Raw genomic sequence first — 20,269 nt, 5'->3', positions numbered from 1 at the left:
CCCAGTCTCTTCATCTATAAAATGGTTAAAACATCAACATTTACTACGTCGGGATATTTTCAGGGTCCTGTGAGTTAATGTATGTTCAAGCACAGAATTTACATTCAAAGTGCAGTCCTTGGTTCAGTAGAAGTGTTTGTTGCTGTTATTATAATTATCATTATTTCATGTCCTTATCTTCTTCGTGAGTTTCCTGTAAAACCAACCATGATCCACGGTGACAGCACTTTTATTCCAGGTCCCTGCTTAAAGGCCTGCAGAGGGAGCCTCCTGCTCATAACCTCCTGTTTTTATCCCAGTCTCTGGAGGGATGCATTTACCTCTTCTTCTTTGCACTGAGGCACTGACTGGGGGCCCACACCCAAACCTGCATGTCCTCCTTTTAATATCTGATGCTTTTGAAACACTGCTTAGTGTTCACTTGGTGGACTATACTCCCTGACATGAACAATGCACGGGAAAGAGCATGTAGAAAACATTGATGCATGTAGGGCTCTGAGTTTACCATAACACAGAGTACAGTTGATCAAGGGCCAAGGTAGTGTTCCTTAACGCAAAGATCTTCAGAGATGAGGGTGTTCTAATGTGACACCACCTAAACATAGAGCAAACACATAAAAGCATATGTAGTTTTAAAAGGGAAAGCACACAAGTAAAAGAATTGATCCCGTTAGATAGACTATTCTATTTGTTTATGTATCTAATTACTGATAGGAAATAGCCAGGTATAGAGACAGTAGCATTGATCAATTTCATAGAGAATTCTTTTAACAGTTGTTCATAACTTGTGTTTGACATCATTGATTAGGGTAATATTTTCATCTTTTCCTTTCCTAGTGTCTCCATCATTCTCAACTTGTCCAAGACATATATTCCTATTATCCTCTAAAATTTTAGGGAAATTTTAAAAAATTATGACACATTTTAAGTTGTTGATTTTGTATATTGGAGGAGCACTAGATTGCAAGTGAATTAGTGATAATAAGAGTTTTAGTTTGGTAAAAGATGGTAGTTGGAATTGATACCAGGATGTTTATAAACCAGTTTTTGCTTCATTATTGGACATAGTTTTCAAAATGCCAGAGCCAGTAATTTTTAATATAATAACTTGTCTCATTTTAAAATATGTGTTCTTGGAGAGGGTGATGGAGGTAAGTAGAAAATAATTTAATGTAGTGACTTGTTTTTCTCCAATTGATCTGTTATAAACCCAAAAGCCATATAACATTCTTTTGTCCAAATGTCCTGATGGCACTTTCTTAACTTTTCTTGCTGTGACTCTAGTAATCTAGGGTCATGCCACCTGCTCTCTCCTAGTCAAGATTACAGTTCTAAGAGTGACATTGTCAATAATATAATGACGAATTTGCACACAGTCTACTATTTTCTAAAGTGCATATATATCAATTGCAAACTTTGATAACATAATTGTTAAGGAATGAAGTATTTGCAATGAACTTAACAACTGATTGCTACACATTATTGGGTAGTGACATCATGGTTAAAAGCATTATTTGCAACATGTGGCCCCTTTCAATTTTATTTTAAAGGAAAGGGTTCAATGACTTTTTTCTTTTTGAAGAAGAAAGACTTGCATTTCCATTTTAGGAAATTGAGAACTTGTTTTTTGCCTTTCCTTTGTCTTCAGCTCTTCTTTATACTGGTTACTAATTCACATGTCCAGTTACTTCAGATTCATGGTGCTACTTCCTCTGCCTTTTTCATGGATCTCACTTTAATTTTTCCATAACCCCTTCTGTGAAACAGGTTTCTCTCCATGTTCATATGTCAAGAAAGGAACCGACTCTCCTTTATGTGAACTTGGAGACAGAGGCCAAGGTGAAGCCTCAGTGACCCTCCCCACCAGTGAGCTGCAGAAGGGCTGCAGATTCCTGTGAATCTTTTGCTTCCCTCCTGGCTCCCTACATAGTTGGCATTTTCTGCAGGGAGGAGCCCAGCTTGTTACAATTGAATTGTTGAAGTCTCTAGAAGCCGGCTGAAGGATAAGACTGGCTAGAAAGGACATCAGCAAGCAATGTGCTCCAAAATCTGGTGGCAAAAAGCATGAAGAAGAAGAAAACCTTTCCATTTATCTCATTTTCTCTTTATCTTCTCTCCCTTCCTTTTCCTTTCCTTAGATGGTACAAAGCCTGTCCACCCCCCATGATGGTTATTTTTTTCCTCAAATCCCCAGTACATAGCTATATATCTTAGTTGTAGGTCAACCCATGGTGGTTCTTTCCCTGGAGTCTGACGGCAGTTTATTCATATCTCTTTCATTCATATTATCTCTGTAGTCTAATTTATCTGTTTACACATATCTGTCTTCCTTGTGGACCCCCAACATTTCAAGACCATTGGGCACATAGTATATACTTAAGTATTTGAGTGAATCAATGAAGATCTTTTGTTCAATAAGATCTAAATAAATACAATACATAGTCAGCACATGAATGCAAGCATTTGAGAGAGAGTTTTGTGTCTGCTGAAGCAGGCTGTGTTGCAGTTTAGGGGCTCATTGCCAAGATTACTCAAGAGATTGAGGCAAAATCAAAGAGATAATTAACTTGAGTTTTAAAATTCATGGAGAACAGGAGCAGGCTGTCTAGGTGTGAATCGGGACTTGATCATTCTTGTTGCATCTTTTGAAAATCCAGTCGCGTATCTTTCTATGGAAATGTGACTAGCCAAGAGAGTGAACAGAAGACTGGCTTTTAGAAAGGCAATTTTGTCACAGGAAGTCCTGGAGAAAAATATATGAAAGGAGAGCTGGTAGAAACATGGCAGAAACGTTTTGTGTAGAAACCCTAAAAATTGGGTTTACATGCTGGCTGAAAGAATTGTAACCCAACTTTCCTACAATATAGATTTGAGAAGCTTTTAAATATCTAGGAATACAAAAGGATTACAAAGGGAAATAGATCAAACTGAAAGGAATTTAGGACTGAACAGTGCAATGAAGCTGAATTAAGCCAGCGCACTGAAATGTGTTTCAGAAGGACCTGCAGTATTTAAAGGTAGTCGGAAATGTATCTCTCAGGTTTAAAGTAGAAAGAGAAATGGGAAGAATTCTCGATCATCTCATGTCCATGAGATGAAAAGCAGCAGTCTCTCAGAGAAGCAAAAGTTTTCTGGCCTCTAATATCGCAAAAAATTGTTTTGAATGGTGCCTAATGAAGGAGATTCTGTGTGATGTAATGCAAATACAGTATCATCAACTCATTCCCAAGTTTAGTTCAAACACTTTAGGACATGTTCAATTGAGGTAGTGCACACATTCTATAAGGGACCAAGGAAGAGGTTGACAGCATTCTCTCTCAGCTAGTCACTTGACCAAGGGAGAAAATATTCTTGAACACATTGACCACATCTCCTAAAGATAATGCCCTATTTTGAATTTTTCTTTTTGTAAACTCAGCCTGCATTTCCCCTTACATATGCAAGCTAAAGGCTGTGTGTAGACATCCTTCATTGGCAATGAGGAACAGATCCATACTATTAAATAATCAAATAAGCAAACCACACGGTTGGCCCCTTTTAGGAAAATGACAGGTTTAAGCCCACCTTCATTTTTGGAAGGACATAGTATACCAGAATTAAAATATCAACCATTTATTATGCAGCTAATCATAAGTCATGTTATTTAAATGAAATATAATGAATTCTTCCTCTCTTAAGTTGACTAGATTTTAGTCAAACTAATGTATAATTTTATATAAGTGCATTTTTACTTAAAATGTAAAATTCTTTAGAGGCCAGTTCATTCAGTATTAGAGGCATATTTTGTGTATTTTGGTGTGATTTTATTTATTTTCCTTCATAGCAGAGAGGCACATCCTAGTCTTTTTCTTGCTGACCTCTCTCTACAAGATAAAACTCATCCAAGTTTATTTTGTTTTATAAGACATAGACTTACTTTGTGATGATAAAAAGATCATTTCTGAAACACATTTGCAACTGTGGGCAGCCCAGAATTTTAGATTATGCTCAGAATTTTTGTGATGTAACTTCAAAAAAGATGGAACATTTAAAGTTTTGCCAGGAAAGTTTTCTCCTACTTTGCTTCACAGTAATTAAAAAAAAAAAAAAAAAAAGATTAGTTTCTTAATTCTTCAGAAGGATGAGTGAAGGAGTTGGCAGGTTTAAATGTATCCTTGAGAGAGCTCTCTCTGGGTTACTCTTTTAAAACAACCATCCCAGTTGATGAATATTTAGTGGGGACTCCGTCAGTGCCAGAGCTGAGAGAGGCAGTTCCCAAAGTTCCAGCAGGTGCTGGGAGAGGAGAGCACTGGTAACCAGTGCCGTCCGAGTTTGTATGAAGCCTGGTCAATCTCAGGATGTTAGAACTGAGTGGAGTTCTCAAATGTAGTCCAGTGACTATAGAACTGAGCCCTGCTCAGAAGCCAGTTGACCTGTCATTCGCTCTGAGCATGGTGTCTTCCCTCTGCTCGTGCCACTTTCTGCTATTTCTCATGTTACTCCTGACTCTTTCTCTTTCCTACACGTTCTTTCATCTTTTTTCTCTCTTTCTGACTTTTACTCTCTATTATAGTCCTTCTCCTTAGCATTTTTTCCTCTGTCTCTTATTGTTCTCATTCATTTTTTTTTATTTTATAGTACAGTTTGATGTAGTACAGTTTTATTTTGATGTACAGTTACTCTGTACATCACTTTCATCTTAAAATCATGACCCTCTACAACTCCTATACTTCAGCTAGCTATTTTGAAGAGAGTATTTTGAGAAATTTCTCTTAGATGTTATAACATACTGATTCAAAGAAATAAAAACTATCACGAAAGGGATGGGGATGGAGAAGGAATTCACTTCAGGTAGCCATGGAATTAGACAGAGGGAAACTGGGAGCTTAGGTGTGGGTGTTCAAAATATTTCCTGATACATCTTTGTAGTTCATTGTTGTGGTAAACTGCACACAGTCTTATTTACTGTTGGAGCCCACAAGTTTGCTCCTCTGGGCAGATCAGCAGGTCTCGGCCTATGGAAAAGAAGCTAGGAACACTGCATGCATTTCTAATGTAAAGAACTGTTAGGGTACCACCAGGAGACACTTTGGGCTCTTCCCTGCACTATCTGAATAGAAAAAGAGGAAGAGAACCTTTGCTCTATCTGCACAAAGCCAAGACATTATCTTGAGTTTGAGAGGATTTGGAGGTGACTGAAAACAAAAGTGTTCCCAAGTTTGGATTTGCTTTAACAAGAACTATTGGCTGGCTTTGATGTTAAAAGTCTTTATTCAAAATTGGCTACCTCTAGTCCTAAGTTCAGAGTGGAGATTTGTCAGTATAAGAGAGAAGAATCCCTTTTTGATTAAGTCAGAGAAATACAGTATTTGGGAGAATGGTTATATTTGAAGGCCACTTGTTAATATTCTGTTGCCACCGTGAAATCTGTTGGTAAGTGACTACTTCATGCTATTCTCAATGATTTCTGTTTGAAAGACATACTGAGCTTGATAAATAAATGGCAAGCAATAGGATATATTGGAAGTTATGAAGAAGCAAATTTGGGCCGGCCCCATGGCTTAGCAGTTAAGTACATGCGCTCCGCTACTGGTGGCCTGGGTTTGGATACCGGGCACGCACTGATGAACCGCTTCTCCAGCCATGCTGAAGCCTCGTCCCACATACAGCAACTAGAAGGATGTGAAGCTATGACATACAACTCTCTAGCGGGGCTTTGGGGGAAAAAAAATGAAAATAATTTGAAGAAGCCATTTGGGGTAAAGCTAATTCAGCCTGAATTTGTTTTTCCAAAATGGCTTGTCGCCTGCATTGTGTATCTGCTTTGCCATGTCCCAAAGAGAAGAGTAAATGCCCTTAAGATAAGACTGTAACTTCCCCCTCATTGGCATTTCCTTAAGGATAAGCATTTCTCCCTAGGCTAGGATTTGATTGCTGCAATCATCCTGTGACCACCCAGCTCCAGACAACAGATCTGACACCAGCCACGCCCATCGAGACAGCAGATCTGCTCCCCCGCTGTGTCCATCAATAGCTGTTCTGGTAGGGCTGATCTCGTGGCTATTGTAAAAAGGACAATGCAATCACATGTGATACATGCTCTTTGACGGTATATAACCGCTCTGTACACCCCACTTCTTTGGTGCCCTTCTTTCCTTAGGGAAGGAAGACCACAGACTGTCGTCCTCAAAAGTTGGCTCTTAATAAACGCCCAACAATTTTGATTTATAGATTGATTATGGATTATTTACGTCGACAAGCTGATGTGCAGGAAATAGTAAAGGCACAGTGGTATCCGTGTTGCCTGACATAAAATCTTTCCTCCCTCTTACCCTTCCCAGGATACACACTCTTCATGGTGGCACCTACTTCCTTGGTGTGATCATTCTTCTGATCACTCCTTTCCTTCCCTTTTACAATTACTCAACAAATATTTAAACACCTACTGTATGCCAGGCTTGGGATACACTAAGGAAAAAAATTTCTACAAAATCTCTGTCTTCACAGAGTTTGTTTTTGTTGGGTAAGAGAGATAATGGATAAGTAGGCAGACAAGTGAATTACATAGTCTATTGTGTGATGACCTGTGTCAAGAAGAAGGTAAGTCACAGGCAATGGGGAGAGCTAGAGAGCGAGTAGGTTGCTACTTTAATTAGAGAGCCCAGGGAGGCTGAAGCAAGGCCCAGAGGGAAAGGACAGAGCAGGAGGACATGCAGATATCCCAGTGCTGCAGAGATGCTGTGGAGGAACTGTGACTCGGATGTTGTTGGGCAGCAAGAAGCCAGTGTGGCTGGAACACAGTGAGCAAGAGGGGAAAGACAGAGAAGTTTTGAGACTCCAGGGAGGGTGAGCAGATTAAAGAGGGCCCCTGGGCCCATCAAAACTGTGCTGTAAGTGAAATGAAAACTTTCAATGTCATTTAACTATACGTTATACAATTTAAGTAGTAAATACCTTTTGTTTTTCTATAGCCTTGTCACTTACATCAACTAAAATGCTGCTAAATTGGGAATGTCTAAATTATTCCAAGGAGTTTCTGCTGTATCTTGTCAGGCATCTGCTATGCACAACAGTCAGGCGTGGGACTGATGTGACAGTCAGGAGACAAACTCTAGTCTTCAGGTTGCCACCAACTGCTTGTGTTATGTCTCATCTGTAAAACGTGGAGGACGGAAAAGATGAGTGGTTTTCAGACTCCCATCAATGGATCACTGGGGATTCCTGAAGGCTCTTGTTTTTTTTTTTTGTTTGTTTGTTTTTGTGAAGAAGGTCTGCCCTGAGCTAACATCTGCCACTCCTCCTCTTTTTGCTGAGGAAGACTGGCACTGGGCTAACATCCATGCCCATCTTCCTCCACTTTATATAGGATGTCGTCACAGCATGGCTTGACAAGCGGTGCGTTGGCATGCTCCCAGGATGCGAACCAGTGAACCCTGGGCCCCCGAAGCGGAGCGCGTGCACTTAACCACTTGTGCCACCGGGCTGGCCCCCAAGACTCTTTGGTTTTTTTCTTATGTTTACAAACTTTGATGCAAGCTTCACTTAGAAGAAAGTGTCCCCTAGCTTTAAAAGGATTCCTGGACTTGGTTATCTCTTAAGTTTTCCAGTATGAAGAATTTGCAGTCTCACAGACTCCCAAAGGACAGACAAAAGGAGCAAGATCCCTTTTTCCCGAGTGTCTACTGTGACAGGGCTGATTGTCTCTCATTCAAACCAGAAGGTGATTTGCCAATAGTGAGATATAGCATTTGAGAGCCCGTGCTTCAAGATGGCTGAGTTGTCGCCCATCATTGTACAGACTTACACAAAGTGAATAGTATAAAAACTGAATGTCTTAGCAGGTACTTTCTGGCACAAAACAGAAACTAGCAATTGAGAAAATTAATTATGATTGATGTCTGTCAATAAGGGCATAGGGCTATTCTAATTTCAAAAGTCATTAATGGTATGAGTGTTAGTCACTGTACATATTAAATATATTGAAAAGCAGTCATGTTCTCATAACACAGAATTATAACGGGAAGATAAACTGGATGTTTTAGGTACTTATGGTTAAAGATATATTTTGTTTAGTTTGGTTTTCTGATTGAGGAAATGAGAAAATTTATTTTTTAATATATTGACTATCTTCTTCCTTTCCAACCTAGTATCTCAATGTGCTATTTTGGAAACTCTGAAAAAAAATGTTCAGATGCTGTTCAACCGGTAAGAAGATCTTGTTAGGATGTCGAATCCTTTTCTCTCTTATTTGTCATAAAATTGTGACAGACTCTCATTTATCTTCCTGTCTGCCCAGGTGGCTAGGCCACCTTGTTTCTCTAGGCCTGCAGGGGAATCCAGTCAGGTGGAAGGGGATGTTTTCCTCCACTTAGACTTTGCAGAGAAAATCAGCCTTGAAGTGGAACTGAGCACATGCTTTTCAGAAGCTGCATCATTCTCTACCCAACCAGAGCATTGGGCCTGACAACAGCTGGATCCAGCAGAAAACTGGACACTTTAGGAGATGTCATGTGGAGATCTGCCTGGCTGGACTAATAGTCACATGGATATGATTTTTAAAAAAATCTCTCAGAGCTTTTCTAAAATCAAATAATATTCTTAAGTTGCTTTAGTAGATGAAACACTAGTTAGTGTCTTTTTAATTTCCACAGAAGCTTTTTTTGCTGTTACTAAAGAAGCAAAATATTATGTCTTTTTTCTTGTTACCAAAATGGACTTGCTATTAAAAAAAAGAAACCTGCAAGAAAGGAAACACTCATATGGAATAGAAATTGTGGGTAGCAATTGCTACTTTTTTATATAAAATCATCTGTTTTATTTATTTACACTTTCTCCTAACTGTGCTTTTGAAAATAACTTAGTATTAGAAATTACTAGTAAGAAGAGAGTGTGCTCTCTTGAGTGTTTTCCAGTAGAAGTCAGGCGACTCAGACCTAAGTTCTAGGCCCAGGTCTGTTTCTGGTTAGTGTGTGACAACGTACTTAGGCTCTCTGGAACGTAGTATTCCTCTCTGTGAAATTAAAGAATTTGATGATTTTTGAGAACTTTTTGAAATATTAAATGACTTCTCTTTTTAAAAGCAGAAAGATCCTTCTCAAACTTACAAATTATCAAAAAATTTTTGTGACCTTTCACTTACCAAGAACAATTGGTGTCCCTTCAATTATACTGATTGAAAATAAAGATCATAAAAGTATAAATTTGGTAATCTAATAAATGATTTAGCATAAAAATGAGCCAGAAAAAACTTTATGATCAATCAAGATATTACATTATGAAAGTATTACTGTTTGTTACAGTATATAAAATTATGACACTAAAATAGTATCTTTTTGCTGTTTGTACGTTTATATTGTTACTCATCTATTACTATTCACCCTATTAAGTTTTACAAGTAATAAAATGTCTTGAAAGGAAAAAACAATAAAGCAGCAGCCCTGCATTACACATGAAAGTTGTGCTCTCTTCCTCTGGAGGGAAAATGAGGATACCACATTGGTCGAGTAGTTCATTTTGTAATCCACTGGTACCTTTCAAAAATATAGCTATTATTGTAAGAGTAAAGACATTCTTATGAATAGTGCCATAAAACTGGTTTTCCAGCTTCTTTTTGTCAGAGCTGAGACCAATATCAGACTGGGGCACTTGAAGAGGCATGCTCGACTCAGCTGAGGGTGATTTAATTACTACGAGATGATTAGCCAATAGTGAAAAAGATGGAGAAAGATTAAAAATAGGTAAAAGGAAATAAAGTTGGAAATAATTGAGAAAAATATCCTAATGCCTTCAAAATATCCTCTCAATTTTATAGCAGTTTTTTTTTTTTTTGAGGCACGACTCCAATAGTATGATAGATTTTTCTAAATCCTTATCTCCAAGGCATATATTGCTGAATTCTTCATTATATATAATAATGCCAAAGTAAACCTGGACAAAAGTATTCTGTACTATCGATAAGGAAAAAACATGTACAAAATTGCTCTATATATTAAGATTCCAGCTGTAATAGTCAAGATATATATTCATGTGTGTAAAATTATAATAATTTTCTATTTGTCTCGGGCTGTGAACCCTGGTAAAATATATAGTAATAAGCCGAATACCTGGAGAACTAGGTGATTTAAAACACCTGATGTTACAGCTTGGCCATTCAAGGGTGAAATAGATCAATTTAAATTTCATACCTTCTCCTTTCCTTGTAGCCAGTGAAGTGTCTGGAAGACAGAAAACATATAAAATTAACTGACAGTTAACAGTATTTGGAGTCAGTTGAGGTTAAGCACTCAACAATGATGTCCCTTACTTCAGGAGCCATTGACTCTTTGTCATAAGTTTATTTTATACACGGGTTCTCTTCTTAGATGAAGTGTGTATGTTTCATAGAAGAAAGCGAAGGAGAATTAACTATCAATCTACTGTGCACCGGTTCCTTTACTGTATTACCTTATGCAATTCTTACAGTAATCCTTTAAAGTAACTGTTATAATTCATATTTAACCGATAAAGAAAACCATGTTTACAAAATTGATCAAGGGTAAGAGGGAAGATCTGAACATCAGTCTGTTGGGTTTATGCCTCATATTCTCTCCACTGTGATAAAAATAGTGCTTCACCATGGGTACTCACCATCTGGCTATTTAATACCGGCTCCTGCCAACAGCATTGGATGAGATGAGATGAGAAGTTTATTTCCAAAGTTATTCAATTATATTTAAACTGTACTATTTATGAGTCAGATGTCAAGACATGTTTTAAAGACATAGAGAACTGATTAATTCACATACACATTTTTCAGGTTTACTATAACTTTCGTATGCCACAACGTGTCAACTTTGTGTCAACTTTACCAACTTTAGTGCTTCACTGTTTTTTTAAAAACTCAGAATCTCACTTTTCATGTAAAGCACCTTGCTGTTCTCTTCTTAGTCGCTAGATGGCAGTGCTGTATCTCTGTAAATTACCACTGCAGCAGGAAACGAGAGGCCTTAAGCCAGTTTGCTCTGTACAAATGATGGACATAGGAGGACTTCTGGTCCATCAAGGCTGCCTGTGTTATTGGGTGGACGTAATGGGGATGTCCAGGACTGCTTTGTCAGAGGCAGGAAACAGAGTCAGAAAACATCCTCCAAGTTCTTCTTCAGATGTGAGTTCAGGCACCTGTCCTCTCACCTGAGCACACCGGAGTTTATTGAATGTGTTCTGACTCTTACTCTCTCCCTGTACTTAATAAGTCTGGGAACTCCATACCCCTAGAAAAAACACAGGACTCATAAAACCTTTTCTCAACTAAACGGAGTTGAGGGCTATGGTGTTGCCTGAGAGTCTGATGCTTAAAGAAAATACAGCTGGTGCTCAGGCGGAAGGAAAGAGTGTCAGCCACTCCTGGAGGGCTTTTATTGATGCTCCCATGGAATGAGCAAGTTTAAAATAAAACCACATTGCTTAAACCTCACTAACTCATTGTTTTATTTTCAAGAAATATGCTCTGAAAATCTGCTATGTCTAAAAAACCATTTCATAAAACTGAAACCATTCTGTTTATTATTCTCTGGCATTTGAAATACTATTAAAACTGTAAATTCTCTAGCATTCTACAATATACAAATTGGCAAATATCAATTATATTCTCTAAAAATCTTTGCTCCCATGTTGAAGATTAATATATGGTAGATTAACATATGGTTACCACTCAGTTTTTAAGTCATTTTTTGTTTTTGAAATTACGTATAAAATTTGTGTTTTGGAGTATTTTCCTAAAACTCAACAACTTTCTGATATAAATGGACTAGATGAAAGGTAACTAAAATGAATTTTGACCTTTAAAACTTTAGCTTTGGGGAGCCTGCCCCGTGGCTTAGAGGTTAAGTGCTTGCGCTCCGCTGCTGGCGACCCGGGTTCGGATCCTGGGTGCACACTGACGCATTGATTCTCGAGCCATGCTGAGGCTGCGTCCCACGTACAGCAAGTGGAAGGATGTGCAGCATGACATACAACTATCTACTGGGGCTTTGGAGGTAAAAATAAATAAATAAAATTATAAAACTCTAGCTTTGTGTAAGAATTGATAATATCAGGCAGCTGAAAGTTGGGTCTCTCCACATTATGATATTTATTAATTGTGAATAGCCACATCTATTACAAAGTGCTGAAAAATAAAAAGAAATTAAACAATATCAACACTCTCTTATTCCACATGTTGTATAGTTTATAAGCAAGTAAATTCTCAAAGGTCAGAAAAATGCTTATGATTTCAGATAACTGTTAAAATACTATCTCATTCCAGTTTTAGCCTCATTTGAAATTGACTTAAAACTCTTCCCTTAGGATCCTGCTCTGATCAGTGCCCCCAGGTCCCCTCAGCCTCATTTGATTGCAAACTTATCTGAGGAATTGAATATTCTTTTCCATTTCTTCTCTTTAAGATATCTGTGATACTGCCTTTTATACAGTGACCACTTGGTACAATTTATTATTAGATTCAGAAACATGTTTGTTTAGGAACAAATCAAGGCAACAGATGTGAGGAATGTGGGGTCACCTAGCTGATGGTGTTCGAGGGATTCCTCATGTGAGTCTTGGCATAGAAAAGTTTAAAGAGTAAAGCAGCGTTGGTCAGATCAAAAGTGTGGGGTGAACATAATTCTGAAGGAATAATGATGGAGAGGTAAATACAAAAAGCCACTTGAATTACATTGGAATGTATTAGACACATCAAAGGGCTGGGAAAAAACATTGTTTAATGTAAGTTATTTTTAAACTCTAAGTCAAACAGTAACATGAATTTACATGGTAATTATAAACCACAAAATAACAATTCACAAGACAAGTAAACAACTAAAGTAGAAACCAGAGTAAGAAAAACAGAGGCTAAAGGAGAGAAAGAGAGAGATGATTGTGGTCAGAAAACATGGCTTTGTCATCCTTGAAGTCTCCCTCAGACTCTGCTCATTCTTAGTGTTCAGTAAACACTTTGACCCCATGAGACTGGGTAAGGGCAAAATGAGAGGCGGTTGGGAGGGGAGACAATGCAAGGATAACCTTGCGGAGGCACTGACATTGAAAATCAGTGACATTTTGCAAAGGAGTTTACCATAATATATTAAGGATTATTCTGGAAAGTGGAAATAAAGCGAAGGGCCAGCCCCGTGGTGCAGCGGTTAAGTACGCGCACTCCACTGCGGTGGTCTCAGGTTCCTAGGTTTGGATCCCGGGTGCCCACTTACACACCGCTTGTTCAAGCCATGTTGTGGCAGCATCCCATATAAAGTAGAGGAAGATGGGCACAGTTGTCAGCCTAGGGTTAATCTTCCTCAGCAAAAAGTGGAGGATTGACATTGGAAGTTAGCTCAGGGCTGATCTTCCTCACAAAAAAAGAGAAAGAAACAAAGAAATAATGGGAAATTTTTTTCTGTCTGTTTTAACAATGAAAACAAGTTAGCATCTGGAAACCAGTTGCAATTTGAGATGAGAATGTAAAGAAAGAATTAGATGTCACACGTTGTTTTTGCTTCTCTGAGGCAGTAAGGTTTGCAGGGGGAATGAATTTCTATCTTTGCTCTATTGAGTTTGAGAAGGTGTAAAATTCACTTGTGCTGGGCAACACTGTTGACCTGTGGAGAAAAACAAATGGTTTAAGCAGATGATCTAAAGGAATAACTGAGTTTATAAAAGTTCTTAGCTTATAAAGCGGTGCTTCTTCTTTACTGAACTTTACTGGACATCCATTCACCTATATGTGCAAGGTATTTGTGGTAGGTATTGAAGGAAATACAAAGAATTATAAGGTTCCAAGCTCCTCCACATACATGACATGGTTTGCAAGATGTAATTTGATTCTGCCAAGGTATTTAGTGTATGTTACATTACAGAACCTAAAAAACATTGGCAATGCTATGGAGAAATTGTAATTAAAGACAGCTTCTTAGGAGAGATGGACTAGATCAGGTCCTCAAATGAATCACTTTTGGGCAGGTGGAGGGAAGAAAGAGTGAGGATTTCAGAAGGGGGAAGAGAGGAAAGGTACAGACGTAGAAAAGAACATGGCATTTGTGCATGGGGGTGGGGAGGCCATGACATGCACAGTCTTCCCGTGACTAGAGGCAGCTCAGTTTCCTCCTCCAGGAGCCCAGCACTGCTTCCCACCTCCTGGCCTCCTCCACCTGCAGACCCCATTTCTGAGCCAAGGATTATCTTATCTGGATTGCTGCCTAGTCTCCCAACAGTTCCATTTACTTCCAGTTTTAATTTCTTCTAATCTTTCCTCCACCATGCCTCCAGACTTACCTTCTAGAATCCAAATTTGCTTAAATCTGATATCTGCTTAGACTCCTCCAATGACTATTCAGAGCAGCCTAGAGAGCATTCAGACTCCTGAGCTGGACACGCAGGCTTTCCCTTGTTGTCCTCATCTTTACCCGCATAACACACTCTGTCCTACATGTTTGCTTTGTTCCAGCCTTAAAAATACCACCCATTTTCTGAAAGATTTAGAATCCTTTATATCTGTCTTTTTATATCTGTTTCTTCTGTCCTCCTATCCCCTTTTTTAATCAACTTAATTCCTATTTCTTAATCTAAACTCATGTTAAATATTTCTTTCTCTTGGAGACTTTTCCTGAGAGGTCTCCATCTAGAGACCCCATTTGATATACCCACTCTGGGACCCTGTACTTACCTACTTTTCCATAACTGTTGTTTTAGTCATGTCTCATAGACAGTGAGCTCCTTAAAGCTGAGACTATCCTTCTTCTTGATAAATAAATGGCAAGCAGTAGGATACATTGGAGCATATGAGGAAGCCATTTGGTGTAAAACTAATTGGGCCTGACCTAGTTTTTTTTTGTTCCAAAAGGGGCCTGTAGCCTCTGTTCATCCATTGTATATCCGCTTTAAGCAATTAACATGTCCCAAAAACAAAAGCAATGCCCTTAAGATGTAAATGCAACTTCCCCCACAATAACATTTCCTTAAGGATAAGCATTTCTCCCTAGGCTAGGATTTGATTGCTGCGCTCATCCTGTGACAACCCAACTCAAGACAACAGCCACGCCCATGGAGACAGCAGACCTGATACCCACTGTGTCCGTCAATCAAGGTGCCGACAGGTCAATGTCGTGGCTATTGTAAAAGGGACATTGCAATCACATGTGGTACATGCTCTTTGATGGTATATAACCACTCTGTACACCCCACTACTTTGGAGTGCTCCATTTCTTCGTGAAAGGACTCTCCTGGGCTATATGGTCCTCATAGATTGGCTCATAATAAGCTCACTCCAGTTTTGATTTATAGATTGGTTATGGATTATTTGTGTCGACCTTTATGGCATAGTTGTGGCAGGATTTCAGAGAAACCCACTGGAGACCACCTGGAATCTACACTGAACCGGTTCTTGGTACCGCAGGGGCCCTTTGAGCCCCATCCGGATCACTGCATTCCTCAGGTCAACTTGGTGAGTTCTCCTGAAACCTGGACCTCCTGATTTTAAGTTGATGGTCCAAGAGTTTATTTGAACTGTTTCAAGGTCTTAAGACTAAAGGCTTTGAAAGGTACTGGTACATTTCCTAGGTAGAGAAAAACCTAGGGGGAATTTCCTAGGCCAGGGGAGCTTAGGGGAAACTTGGAGTAAACTGGGTTGGTTGTCCTTTTAATTTGGATTTAAAATTGGAAATAATTATGTTTATAAGGTCTGAACAAATCTGCTTGATAGAGAAATGAGAGTCTGAACTTGTTCAGCTCTGAAGAAAAGGGACATTGTTCCTTCCGACCAAAAAGGCATTATTTGTGTGACTGAAAAACCTCAGTGGGAGTGTCAGAGGTGAACCTCACAACGTGTAGTGGTCCTATAGGGCGTTCCACTATCATTCACCTTAATTAATTATAGCTTCAGCCGGGGACATGCACCTGAGGGTTGGTCACCCACACTCCCAACCCTGACAGTGGTCTTAAGACTGCCGGCGGGAGAAACTGAGACACATAAGAGAGTGATTCTGACATTCCTTTGGGGAGTAACACTCAAAGCAGCACACTTGTGACCCACTACACAGTTCCTAGAAGTTGTTCAGACTTTATAAAAAACAAACAAACAGAACTAAAAGAAAATGGGAAGCCGTGCTTCAAAAGCCAGCTGGCTCCCGGAAGGACAACCCCCCATGGGACTGCAGCGGGTTTCATGTATAATGCATACTGCAACAATGCTTGCAAATATTTAACTAAATGGGAGAGATTAACCAAGGATGACTTAGGTCGTAAATGGCCAAAATGGGGAAAGTTTGACTTCTGAAAACTACTGTATTTGCGTGCATAGGTTGAAAAAGCCGGCAATAAAACCAAAACAAAAGAAAGAGAAGCTTATGTGCTTGGCATTTAGAGGCTTCAAAGCGTAATAATAGTAAAATGACTTCTTTACAGGAGACTAACTGTAAATTGACAGAGACTCTTTCTGAATTAAAGAGAGATAAGAAGTCAGAAGCTGTCCACCCCCCTCACCTCCTCTACCTCCTCCACCGCCACCGCTTTCGGCACCTCAGAGCTCATCTCCTCCTCCTCCTGCACCTTTCCCTCCTCCTCCACCCCTAGAGAAAACAAGGAGTAACACTCAGGGGCAGATACTGAAAGACCTAAAGTTATAGTGGCTCCCTTTAAGGAGAAACCTGTTACTGGGAGAGGTGAGCCTGCTCTTGTGTATACTCTCTGGACTAGAACTGAACTTAAGAATTTGACAAAGGGCTTCCCAGACCCTTTGCAAGATCCTTTAGGGTTTGCTCGAGAATTTGACTTAATTGTTAGAACATATGCACCAGGATGTTCAGATTTATATCAGCTTGTGCATTTGCTGGTGTCTGAGAACAAAACAAATGAATGGATAAAAGAGGCAGATTGGAGACCCCCTGGAGGATTTCCATAAGCATGAGCCTCATGGCCTTAAGGAGTGTAGGGATATCGCTCAAAACTTACACAAAGCCATTCCAGTAATTTTTTCCAGGAAGATAGATGGTGCTAAATTCCAGTAATGTAAGCATAGACCCGAGGAATCTATCTTTGATTATTTTGAAAGGCTTGAGAAAACCTTCAAACAGCACTCTGGGATGGCTCCTGAAAGTTTTGAGGATCACCAGAATGATTCAATTTTCAATTCAATTTTTTTAGAAGGATTAGATGAGGAATTAGCAAAGTTAGTTAAGAGACATGAACTGGATTGCACTTTAAGGCACACTAGTGCTCTTGTCACTATTACAGATAAACTCTCTAAAACATTACAGAAAACAAAAAGGCCACTAAGCTTATGAGTATACAGCTACAACAGCTTAGTGCCCCCAACAAAAGCAAACCTTTTCAAATCTAACCAGAAACGAAATGACCTTGTCTGTTACTATTGCAAAAAGCCTGGTCATTTCAAACGACACTGCCGGAAACTCAAATGGGACTTAGGGCGTGACAGCAATAAACAGGAATTAGGCTGCTCAGAGGATTACCAGAGGGCATTTCCCCTCCTCCTCACAAATGCCTTAGGGAAAATTGAGATAACTATTAGAGGGGAAACTTTAAAGGCCCTAGTAGATACCGGGGCTACCTTATCTGTCCTCAGCCCTACCCTTATTCATTGTCCTCTCCCTCGGAGTAAACAGACAGTTCAAATGGTAAGTGTTTCGAATTTTCCAATGCAGGTTTTTAAATCAGAACCAATCATTTTTCAATTAAGAACCATCACAGGAAAAAATGTATTTCTTCTGGTTAAATGTGCTCCAATTCATTTGATTGGACGAGATCTTTTAGAAGCATACAACGCCCATATTGCCTTTTCACAAAAGGGCAAAATGCTTCTGGATTCAGAAAATCGGGATGCTGACCAGAATGTAATTGCTGAAAGGTTGATGACTGTGAAATCAATGACTCAAATAGAAGAAGAGAAAACTGATGACCTGTTATTACAAGTGTCTAGATAATTATGGTCATCATCCTCTTCAGATATTGGGAAAATTAAATCAGCCACTCCTATTAAGGTGACTGTTGACAACTCTAAACCTCTACCTCATATTCGGCAATATCCACTTAAACTAGAAGCATTAAATGGGATGAGGCTTATCATTCAGGAATTTCTTGAGAAGAGACTTATATTTCCTTGTGCTAGTCCCTGTAATATACTTATCTTGCCCGTAAAAAAGCCGAATGGGAAAGGCGGGAGATTTGTTCAAGATCTGAGAGCTATAAATAATGTCGTGATTCCCCGACATCCTGTGGATCCTAACCCACACACTTTGCTCTCAACCATTCCAACTAACAGCTGCTATTGCTCAGTCATTGATTTATGCAGTGTCTTCTTTAGCATTCCCATGGAAAAGGATAGTCAATATCTTTTTGCTTTCACGTGGGAAGATCGCCAGGATACCAGGACAGTGTTGCCACAGGGCTAGACTGAAAGCCCCACTTATTTTTCCCGGATACTCAAGGCTGACTTAGTGAATACAGAATTCCCTAATGACTCCACTTTAATTCAATATGTGGATGATTTGTTCTTGTGTTCAAACACTAAGTTGGGTTCTCAGAAGGGCACAATTTATCTATTGCAACAGCTAGCATCTAAGGGGCATAAAGTGTCCAAGGACAAATTACATTTTTGCCTGCTTATTGTAAAATATCTAATACACTTGATATCTAAAGATGGACTGTTGATTGATTCTGAAAGGATTAAAAGAATCCTGGCTTTTACTCTCCCTAAGACAAAGAAACAGTTAAGAGGATTCCTAGGACTAACTGGATATTGCAGGAACTGGGTACCTAACATTTCACTTATTGCCCAGCCCTTACATATGTTACTAAGTCTGACCAGCCTGATTTAATTGAATGGACACCAGAAGGAGAGAAGGCAGTAACTACCTTCAAGTCTGTTTTGGCCCAAGTACCAGCCTTAGGACATCCTAATTACAGCTTGCCATTATTCCTCTTCCTACATGAAAATAAAGGAAATGCCTTAGGTATCTTAACTCAAAAACACGGAGGTCGACAGCGACCTATAGGGTATTATAGTCAGCAGTTAGATTCAGTGGCAAAAGGGCTTCCACCTTGTATTAGAGCCATTTCAGCAACAGTGTTCTTATGCAAGACCACTGAAGAAATAGTGATGGGGATTCCTTTGACTATCTATCTTCTTCACTCAGTCAAATCTCTCCTAAATTCTCATCACACTCAGCATTACTCTGTCAGCCGGCTAGCCTCCTATGAAGTTCTGTTGGTCTCTGCTCCTAATATTACCTTAGCTCGGTGTAATTATCTTAACCCTGCAACTTTACTTCCAGCATCACAAGAAGATGCCCACGAGTGTGTTTTATTAATTAATTATCTACTTACTCCTAGGAATGATTTGAAAGAAACTCCCATTGATAATGCTGATCTAATTTGGTTTACAGATGGATCTTACTCAAAGGATGAACAAGGACATTATCAGGTGGATAGGCAGTAACGTCCTCAGTAGACATAATCGAGAGTTCTTATTTACCAGAGTTAAAGTCAGCACAGCAAGCTGAGTTAATTGCTTTAACTCGAGCTTGTCAATTGGCCAGAGACCAGGTAGCAAGTATCTACACTGAGAGCCGTTATGCTTTGAGAGTAACACGTGATTTGGGAATGCTGTGGAAACAACGAGGACTTTTAACCTCTTCAGGTCAGCCTATGAAGAATAGGAAACAGGTTGCAAAATTATTAAATTCCATACAGCTACCGAGACAACTAGCGATTATTAAAATGCCAGGGCATTCCAAATCTGATACTTTAGAAGCTACAGTAAACTAGCTTGCTGATGCAGCTGCTAAACAAGCAGCCTTGAAGGCTTGCCCTACCCAGCCTCGAGAACGCCTGCTGCTTCCTATTAACTCTGCTAACTCAGTAAAAGACTTCCTTCTACAGGCCAAAGAAGTGGCTACGGAAGAAGAAAAACAGATATGGCAGTCAAAAGGGGGAATTTTTGACACCCCCTCACAGATGTGGTTTGGGCCCAATAGGAAACCCACAGTACCTGTTGGAGCACAATTGCCCCTGCTCCAGCATAAACACTAACTAACCCACTGGGCACTTGAAAAGATGATTTTATGGGCAAAACAATACTTTAGGAAACTCTTTCCCACAGTGGCCCATAAAGCTTATACTCCTTGTGTTATATGCCCAAAATATAATCCAGGGAAACCACTTCATGGGTCACAAGGCCACTTTCACCTTCCTAAGGGACCCTTTGAGGTATGGTAAGTGGACTTTGTCCAAATGCCACCATCTCAAGGATATAAATACATCTTGGTAA

At 39.4% G+C, this 20,269-nt stretch overlaps 1 protein-coding gene across 1 annotated transcript in view; it reads right to left on the bottom strand.

Moving 5' to 3' along the window:
- Positions 1-545: 545 nt before the first annotated feature.
- Positions 546-20,269, bottom strand: part of LOC131401865 (ral guanine nucleotide dissociation stimulator-like) — a 57,682-nt gene continuing 37,958 nt past the window's right edge. Inside the window, exon 10 of the transcript XR_009218056.1 lies at positions 546-595. The gene's annotated coding sequence lies outside the window, so the exon portion shown is untranslated. The remainder of the gene's footprint in view (positions 596-20,269) is intronic.

The sequence above is a fragment of the Diceros bicornis genome (genome assembly GCF_020826845.1).
Source record: "Diceros bicornis minor isolate mBicDic1 chromosome 21 unlocalized genomic scaffold, mDicBic1.mat.cur SUPER_21_unloc_1, whole genome shotgun sequence".
Classification (NCBI taxonomy): domain Eukaryota; kingdom Metazoa; phylum Chordata; class Mammalia; order Perissodactyla; family Rhinocerotidae; genus Diceros; species Diceros bicornis.
Note: the sequence above shows the minus strand (reverse complement) of the source record. Positions and strands in the feature narration are given on the sequence as shown.